The sequence below is a fragment of the Branchiostoma floridae genome, chromosome 8 (genome assembly GCF_000003815.2).
Source record: "Branchiostoma floridae strain S238N-H82 chromosome 8, Bfl_VNyyK, whole genome shotgun sequence".
NCBI classification, from domain to species: Eukaryota; Metazoa; Chordata; class Leptocardii; order Amphioxiformes; family Branchiostomatidae; genus Branchiostoma; species Branchiostoma floridae.
This window is the reverse complement of record NC_049986.1, coordinates 1257194-1266993: the sequence shown is the minus strand read 5'-3', so window position 1 is coordinate 1266993 and position 9800 is coordinate 1257194.

The following is a 9800-nucleotide window of genomic DNA, read 5'->3' as shown; positions in this document are numbered from 1 at the left end:
ACCCTGGGGAAGAAGCCATGTGCTAGCCTCCTCACACACGTAGCCTACAAGGTCGAACGCGTAGGTGGGAGCCTCCTGGTCCAGACATCGGCCCCAATACTCCTGCCACCGCCTGCTGTTGTCCCCGTCCTTGGTGCTGACTGTACCATTAGCAGAAAAAGTAGGGGGGGGGGGTAGGGGTGACAACAAAGTTACATTTTCCCACCCAGTACTACATATAATTCTGTAGGAAAATTGAGGAAAAAATGTTTCATTATCTCAAGAACCAAAACTTCAAGCCATAGAAACTTGCAATCAGATGCTAGCCCACTCTGTCCACTTTCATCAAACTTTGCAAGGATTTATTAACGGCTAGTTCGCAGATAGACCTCCCCTAATCAGAACCCTTGTTTAGGCTCAAAACAGCTATCGAGCAATGATGCCACTTTCATATGGGGTGCAAAACATCAGAGATATGGAGAAAAGTAAGTTTTACAACTGATTCAACAAGTATAGTCTGAGTCTTTCCTAACGCAGCCACTCCCAAACTGCAAATGTAAAATCCCACCATCTAGGCGCAGGTGGTATCTGTTGCGTCACCCGTTTTTGATAATATTGTACATAAAAGCATTCCTTACCGTTGCTCTAAATTCATATAAAGATAATATTAAGCAGTCTTTCTTTTGGCAAATAATAGTTTTATCGGCGCTTGCAATAATATTGTACAAAATGTAGCATTCCTTTTCGGTGCTCTAAATTTATATAAACATAAAACTAAGTACTAGGCGTTCCTCTTGAAAATGATAGATCTGGCAGCGCTTGCAATAATATTGGACAAAAAAGGCATTCCTTATTGCTGCTCTAAATTCATATAAACATGATATTAAGTATTCATTCTTTTGGCAAATAATCGTTTTGGCAGCGCTTGCAATAATATTGTACAAAAAAGCATTCCTTTTCGGTGCTCTAAATTCATCTAAACATAAAACTAAGTAGAGTTCCACAAACCCATATCTTTGCAAAATGTATTAAGTTCGCTGGGCCTATGGATTTAATTTCGCGTTGCGTTAGCGGGAAAACGGAGTGTTCGTGGTGGTTTTCAGTTCTTGGCATCGCCATCCTGCGAACTTAAATGCATTTACATTACTGTACTATAGTCACATACTTAAAAAGGGCGCCTCTACGAACCTTCAGTCGGAAACCACTTACTGGTTACTCTGTAAGGTAAAGAACTCTATTAACGGACAGAACAGTCCGGTTTTTACTTTGACAGTGTTGGTGAGATCAAATGTCGCTTATCCAACCCTCTGGATACCACATTTCTATCACGGTGTAGTACAGTACATAACATGGATAATATGTGTCAAGTAGCAAGTACCTAAAATATTTCATCATTACAACGCTGTTACAGTGTATAGTACGTACATGAACCTAGAAGGGGGAGCCATAGGCGGCACAAGTAGAAGACAGAGGGGAAATATCCGCGGTGGTTTTGTGATGGTGGTGAAGTGGCCACCGCGAAAATCAAGAACATAAACCCACCACGAAAGTTTCTGCATTTACAGTAACTTAAATCACTGTTCCTTCCCATCATATATACACTTGTGACTTAGAGGGGTGCAAAAAGTGGATGGCACCCGCAAACAAACAAACAACGTGCCACAAAAATAACACACTATAGGGATTTGCCATCGCAAACCTGTCATCATCTAATTTTCTAAATTTGAATTAAATTACTCCTTTTCCTCATAATTCCTCCATATTCTTGACTGTACGTCTGTACTGATGTTGATCACAAACTAAGGTGTGTACAATTACAATTACAATGCACATCCAGCACCATCTGCTCAAATTATTCCCTCCCAAAGATACTTAGATTGAGTTTATTTTCCAAATCATGCCCGAAGGCTAATTGCACGTACACTCTCATAGTAATAGTAGTCATTCAGTACATAACATTTGGTTTCTAATCTACTACAAGGTGCTAAATTTACTATTGTAGGGTTTGACTTCTTCTTTGAAGGCAGTGGTTAATGAATTCTCCGACTTTCTGCAAAATAAGTGTGTATTGTGATTTAAGTAAAAATGTAGTCTTTTGCTGACCTCTCAAGCTGGATGAAATTAGGGCAACATTTTGATTTTGTTTATTTTGGCCTCGTAGTGAGGGCACTGACTAATGAAGTGGGTTTCATTTTCCATTGCATCCATTAGGAAACATTTACATAAACTATCGTGGACAGGTAGCTTTCTATAACGACCCCTCTCTATTTTTAATTGGTGTGCACAAATTCTTATTTTACATATGGCGGATCTTTCATCAAACTCATTATGATTCAAGTAGTTTTCCATCGAGTATTTAGATTTGACACTATGGTAAAATCTTAACTTGCCATTATCTACAGACGATTCATGAAAGAATGTTTAAACATATACATATCAGCCAGTCTTCTCTTTAACAATGTGTGTATATATTCTTATTATCTACCGGATAACAACAAAACCGCCCACTGCAGTTCTAAACAAGCCGCCAGGGGCTCCAGCTTACTATTCTCACAGTAACACCCTGCCCCAAGACATATCCACTTATAAAAGTATGAAACTCGCACGTAGGTGTAGTTGTACTTCCAACTTCTCCACCCCACTGCGGTACCGTAACACGCCGCTAGAAGGCCATTATCATTTTTTATGCAACCCTACCAATCCATCATACATCTTGAAGAAACGTCCTACGATTCTGGACTCGTGTTGTTAACAAACAAAGAAACAAAAGCACAAACATATACAGTCCGCTGAAATACCATAGGGAAACGCCAGGTGGGCCATGTTCGAAGTGCACTTCCTAGTACTGCAACCGCTACTCAGATACTAGATATTATGAAGATTTATGCACAACGTCTCGAACTATGCTATCAACCTCAATAAACACCCACATCACAGCTGGTCCACTATAGCACAACTGATCATAAAAAGAAAATCTTCTTGGCGAAGATAAAAAGCATTCTTTTTCGGTGCTATATGTACACATAAACATAAAACTAACCATTGATTCTTCTGGAAAATAATATATCTGCCAGCGCTTGCAATAATATTGTACAACAAAGCATTCCTTTTCGGCGCTCTAAATCCATATAAACATACCATTAAAAATCATTCTTTTGGCAAATAATAGATTTGCCTGCGCTAACAATTATATTGTACACAAAAGCATTCCTTCTTGCTGCTTTAAATTCATATAAACATAAAACTACGTAGTCAATCCAGTAGCAAATAAAGCGGCACTGTGTCCACACGCGTCGTTGCACCGGTGGCGTAAATCTTGTTATGTACCGAAAACGCTGGGGAAGTTCACAACTCACGGATCTGCAGGTAAGTGTACTTCGGATAAAATGTTGGGATATACAGCTGGAATGTGTGTGAGAGGCGGTGCGAAGGAGAACACAGCTTTGTTATTCTTGCTTCTCTGGGTAGCTGCCTGTGCTGAAAATGGTTTGGGTTATACTCAGTGTGAGACAGCTGGATGGAGGGAGTGTTTGCCTATCACAGGTGGGTCAAAAGCACTTTCTGTTACGACCTATGGCGCTCGTACGTGTGTCTTCTGTAGTGTCGTGCATGGGGTTGTTACCTCTGGAAGCCCGTTCCCTCTTATTGCTAAAGTCAATGATGTAGCAATAAGAGGGTACCCGTTTCATGTCCTGTCGGTCTTGAAACTGGCACAGCTTGAGCATGCGGAGTTGCATAGTTCTTTGTCTCTGATAGATGCAGACATCACTGACGTGGACAACAACACCTTCGCTGGGTTTTCCAGTCTCAGGAAACTGTCCTTAGATTCTAACAGGTTGTCACATGTCAAGCAGGCCTGGTTCACTGGCTTGGAGAAGCTTGTTGTGCTGATTTTGTCCAACAATAACATCAGGCACATAGATCCAAGAAGCTTCGTGCACCTAAAGTACCTTGTTGGTTTGGATCTAGAGAACAACCTGTTACAGGTTGTAGACCCCTCCTGGCTCATTCGGCCGACAGGTGGCTTGACCTTGGATCTAAGTTCTAATGCTATCAATAGCATTTCCCCAGCGTCGTTCCACCATCTGAAGCTGTACTGGTTAGACCTGCGTGGCAATGATCTGTCATGCTTGGATGAAAAAGTGTTGTCAGGACAGTCTACGTTATTGTACCTGCGGGTCAGCAGTAGCGTGTTGTCATCTGTCCATGATGCTAAGCCACATAGCATGAAATGGAGTCTGAGTCGGCTTGCAAGAGTCTTCAGAAATGCAGTGACAATGGTAGTTGAGGTGCCCAAGTTCATCTTCTGTGTCAAGCAGAATAGTCATGAACTCTCGTTTGGGTGGATGGTTGATACATCGGACAATGGGTCTGATAAAATCAAGATGGAAGGTGTCAACCCTGGCATATCGTGTGGTGAGTTGGATCGCTCTTTGAGCACCATCTCCGTCCAGGCCCCTGTGGTTGTTTTAGCTACTGGTGACTCTCTGGATGACAACACGGTTCCAAACAAGCTTGAGCAGCAGTGCAGGCAGGTTTGGGAATACGGTGACGGCATCAAGGTGGATCTGATGGGAAACATAATCTTCCAGCTGGTTTCCATGGCCACAGGGAATACAACCGTTGAAGATGTCGCCATGTCATTTGTCCAGACACAACGCACAAACACGCCGACAAACACTGAGGACACCACCCACACAAACGCCATTCATGACGACATGAAAAACATCACCTGCATTCTGATCACTAAAGATGAACACACAGAGTTGTTCTTCACCATTCATCCGGCCCAACACCAGGCACACACTACAGTAACCACTTACAGAACAACCACTGACCACTCCAGCAGCCTGTCACACAACTCTAGGCACACAGAGAAGGGCTACACATCTTCAGAACCCAGAGACACCTCTACACAAGTGAGCACCACTCATGATTCAGAGGTGCCTCCGGCAACAGATCATGTTCTCATCTCAGTTGTTGTCTCGGCAGTGGTCAGTGTTGTGGTGGCGTCCCTTGTAGTGTTGGTATGGAAGTTGCGCTCTGCAAGGCTTAACGCAGAGGATGGGAGTGCCAGCGACGATGCACACATTTGGATAATCCCACCTGGCGTTGCTTTCCCCGGCCTGCTGAGGTCGGCTTCACTCCCTGCATTGTCAGGCAATGCGGCTTCTGATGATATAGCCTCCTGTAGGTCATTGCCCGCTGTACTCGATACAATCGATCCTACTTACAGCGAGATCCCAGATGACATAGCCACTGCTCATAGACCTCTGCCTAGTCTCCCCCACACATACTGGGAGATCCCAGATGACGTCATCTCCGGTGTGGTACGGTCAGTGTCCCTCCCGGCATGCACTCTAGGGAAAACACCCGATGATGCGGCCTCCTGCAAGTCATTGCCGGCAGTTCTCCAGTCTGTCGAACCGACTTATACTGAGATCCCTGATGACATAGCCGCTGCACAGCGCCCCCTGCCAGCTCTCCCTCGCAGTCCAGAACCAGACCAGGAAGCCGCTACACAGCGCCACATGCCTGCCCCACCTCACACTTACAGTGAGATCCCAGATGATGAGGATAGCGGTCCCATACCTTTCTATGCTGATGGGGCAGAGTTTTCCCTACATGTCGTGACAAACAGGCGACAGAATCGACGGGCCTTCCGAGATAACACCATCGCTTCCAGCAGACACCGGTCTGGAAGGTCCATTGCCGCATATGGGTCGGCTGAAGTGACCAGGACCCAGGTAAACAACTTCTATAGAACTGCTCCCGAGGCCCAAAGCATAAGAACCCGTAGTAAAACGAGGACTGCTTTGGTATCCCAAGCTACCAGCCATGGCTTAAGGACGTATGTCAACGCCACAGATGCGATTCTGTCTAGTGGTCAAAACGTCACGGAAGCTCATATCGCTTTCCTCACATTCCCTGATGCCTACTTTCCTTGGGAAGTCTCAGGAGATGGAACCCGTATCACACCGCGGCGTGCGTCCCTCCCCCTTGTCACACTGCCGAACACATACTGGCCATGGGACATACCGGGGGATGGAAACGGTATGAGGCCAAGGGGGGAGTCACTTCCATCCGTAACACTGCCTAACACCTACTGGCCTTGGCACATACCGGGGGAGGGAACCCGTAACACTACACGGCGGTCGTCCCTTCCCCCTGTCACACTGCCTAACACCTACTGGCATTGGGACATACCGGGGGAGGGAACCCGTAACACAACACGGCGCGCGTCCCTTCCCTCTGTCACACTGCCTAACACCTACTGGCCGTGGGACATACCGGGGGATGGAAACGGTATGAGACCAAGGGGGGAGTCACTTCCATCCGTAACACTGCCTAACACCTACTGGCCTTGGCACATACCGGGGGAGGGAACCCGTAACACAACACGGCAGTCTTCCCTTCCCCCTGTCACACTGCCTAACACCTACTGGCCTTGGCACATACCGGGGGAGGGAAACAGTATGAGACCAAGGGGGGAGTCACTTCCATCCGTAACACTGCCTAACACCTACTGGACTTGGCACATACCGGGGGAGGGAAACGGTATGAGACCAAGGGGGGAGTCACTTCCATCCGTAACACTGCCTAACACCTACTGGCCTTGGTACGTACCGGGGGTGGGAACCCGTAACACAACACGGCGCTCGTCCCTTCCCCCTGTCACAGTACCTAACACCTACTGGCCTTGGGAGATGCCGAAGTAAGGAACAATTCTTAACCTGTAGTCGTTTACATTATATTCAAAGTTCAGAAATTACACTTTAAAGGTTCAGAAATTGCAGTTTTCTACACACCCAGGTCTCTTGCAAAACCCAAAACATTTACCACATCAAAATTCTCCCATCTCGAAATTCAAGAATTTTTTGAAAGTTGCAAAAGTTGCAGACGTCTTTTACCTATCTGAGCAGGACCTGGCTCTAGCTTCAAAAAAAATTACTTAAAATCATAAAAGGAAACAAATGATTTTTGTCTTTTTTATATTTTATTTCTAACCGATACATTTTTCCAGCAACAACCGTTGACAGCTTACAACCTAATTCTCACATAATCATATATGCTACAACGTTGTTTCAAAAATTCTCTCCTCTGTCACTGGGAAATCTGGCTGCAGTCTGCGTAGCGATTTGATAAGGCTATAATGTTTGGTTGCCTGACGGGATGTAAAACTAAAATTCTACTTTAAAAAACAGTTACTTATTACCTACTGCATGGAGAGATTTTGAAAAAGAATAAGACGTTTCAGGTAGCATCCACTTCCTTAACACAACATGGCGTACAGTCAGCGACACTTGGTAAAATCTGTTGATCAGTAGGTTTGAAAGTAAGGGGGTTCTACCTGAAACATATGGACGTTACCAAAAGCTTACAGTAGTATTACCCTTTGCTTGAGTAAATGTTATCTTCTGTGTCTTATTACCTGGATACATTTTCTTTATTGACAAATTTAAGTGTAGACTACCATCCAATATTGACGGCGGCGGCATTTTGGCGGCCATTTTGTTAAAATGAGCCTACTGCATACGATTGCCTTCAAATATTTAAATAGACGCAGAGCACCGTCCGGTTTTAAGTCAACTAATTTAATTTTGATCTCTAACGTTAGTTCAACTTTATCCGGGGGCTAACCTTTATCCGTTGCATTACAAAAACAGAGTTCATGGTATTTAGTGATGGCAAGTCGAAGAACCGTTGTTTCAAACTGCAATATTTTGAAATTATTTTTGGCCAACTTATTTTTCTCTAAAATCTGAACATGTTGTATATCTCATAACTTTTTACTGAAGGATAAACAAAACTGCCACTAATATGTTGGTTATTTCTTAGAAACTGATAATGCAAAAAAAAAAAAAGGAAATAGAAATGCAGCTTGATTTGCAAGAAAATCAAAGAAAAAAGCTCACATTTTTTAGTTTAGCAATTAAGGCCGACTGGAGTGAGGTATAAAGGAGTAAATTTCTTAATGAAGAAATTCTCATCATACTACTGGAGATGAAAGAAATAGTAATCTGAAGAAAAGAAGGTCGTTGCCTCAGATGTAAAATTTGAGTCTTCACCATGCAGGAGTTAGGTTGTTTTTGTCGTGACTATTCTAAGAGAGGTATTTTATATTTCTGGAACGTAAGCAATAAAATGTAAAAAGTAGACATTATATGTGCTTTTGTCCAAAGGGGTTGATCCAGTAATCAATATCTGTATGCTAGAAATAGAGGGTGGACTGGAGTAGATTTGTATTTCATGTAATTTGAGTTTTAGAATATTGGTTTGACCCATTGTTGTTATTATCTGTATATCAGTATATTACCCCAACTATAAACTGCAATAAATCACATATTTTTGTTATTTATTAGAAAGCACTAAAGTTACAAGACATGGTGGTTTTTTTGAGTGTTGAAATCGAGTTAAATTTGCAAGAAACTTAACCAAAAAGCTAACATTATTTAGCTTAGAAATTATGGCCGACTGGAGTGAGGTATGTTAACATGAAAGGAGTTAGTTTCTGAATGAAGAAATTCTCACCATTCCACTGGAAATGAAAGAAATGGTAATCTAAAGAAAGGAATGTCTTAGCCTGAGGTAAAGAATTTTAGTCGTTTGTATTCTTGAGGTGGATGATTCGTGTAAGAACTATTTCAGAAAGCCTATCTTATGTTTCTACAACTCTAAGCAACTAGAACGTTACATGTGTATTTTTCCATAGGGGTTCATCCCGTTATTAATATATGTATGTTTGATTTGGAGTAGATTTACATTACAAGAGTTAAGAGTTCTACTGTATTGATTTGACCCATTGTTACTATCATTAGTATATCAGTATATCTCTATAACTAGAAACTGCAATCAAATGGTAGAAAAAAGGTTTAAGAATGGTAGAAAAAGGTGTGGCTGTACACATTACTTGTGCTGGCGGCCTGATTAAATGCCATTGTCTGCAGATGTTTGTGTGTAGAAATTGTAGATTGGCACGTAACAGTGGCAACCAGTTCAATGGGGGACTAAGCTTAAAGTTTATCATATTCGTTTAAGAGTTTTAGGGAATAATATTTATATCAGGCTCTTTGCGACGATGAACCAATTAGCTGTGACTGTCATGCCTCAAAATATCGGAGCACTACTAAGATTAAATGACTTCATGAAGAGTGAAAACACACGAACTTCTGTTGAGATGAAATTTGCAACTCAACTTTCATCAAACCCAGAACTCCCGATAACCAACGGCTGAACCTTATCAAGTGACATGATGTGATCTAATGAGTAACAATTTCTCCTATGGAAAATCATGTCGGGAACCGAACCCGTCAGGCCCAGGCTGGAAGACAGTCTAAGAGACACCGGCACACTTCTGGAAGACACTGACGAAAACGTCTTGGTCTGCGATGACAAAGACAATACCAGTTGGGAACTCACAACTAAGCTTTTTTAACAACGAAATTATAATTTCCTGTACAGGACTGATGTCGTACGATATATCCATATTCGAACAGATTACATTGTAAGCAATCGGCACTGAAAGACATGTATGTATACCAGCTTATGACTAGGAGTGACACTGCTGCAAGAGTTCGTAGGAATCAAACCCTTCAGTTGTTAACCATGGTGCAGTTTCTCACGCGAAATCGTGGCGATGCCACAGCTTTCATGGACACGCATGGTGAAGTGATCATAATGATGTTCTTCTATGGGTACACATGGACGTGCAAGAAAAGGAAGACCATGTAAAACATACCAGCTTTCCGAAGATGTTTGCTGCTAAGTGGAAGATCTGCCCAAGGCTATAAAGGATAGAGATGTATGGAAAGATTGTGACT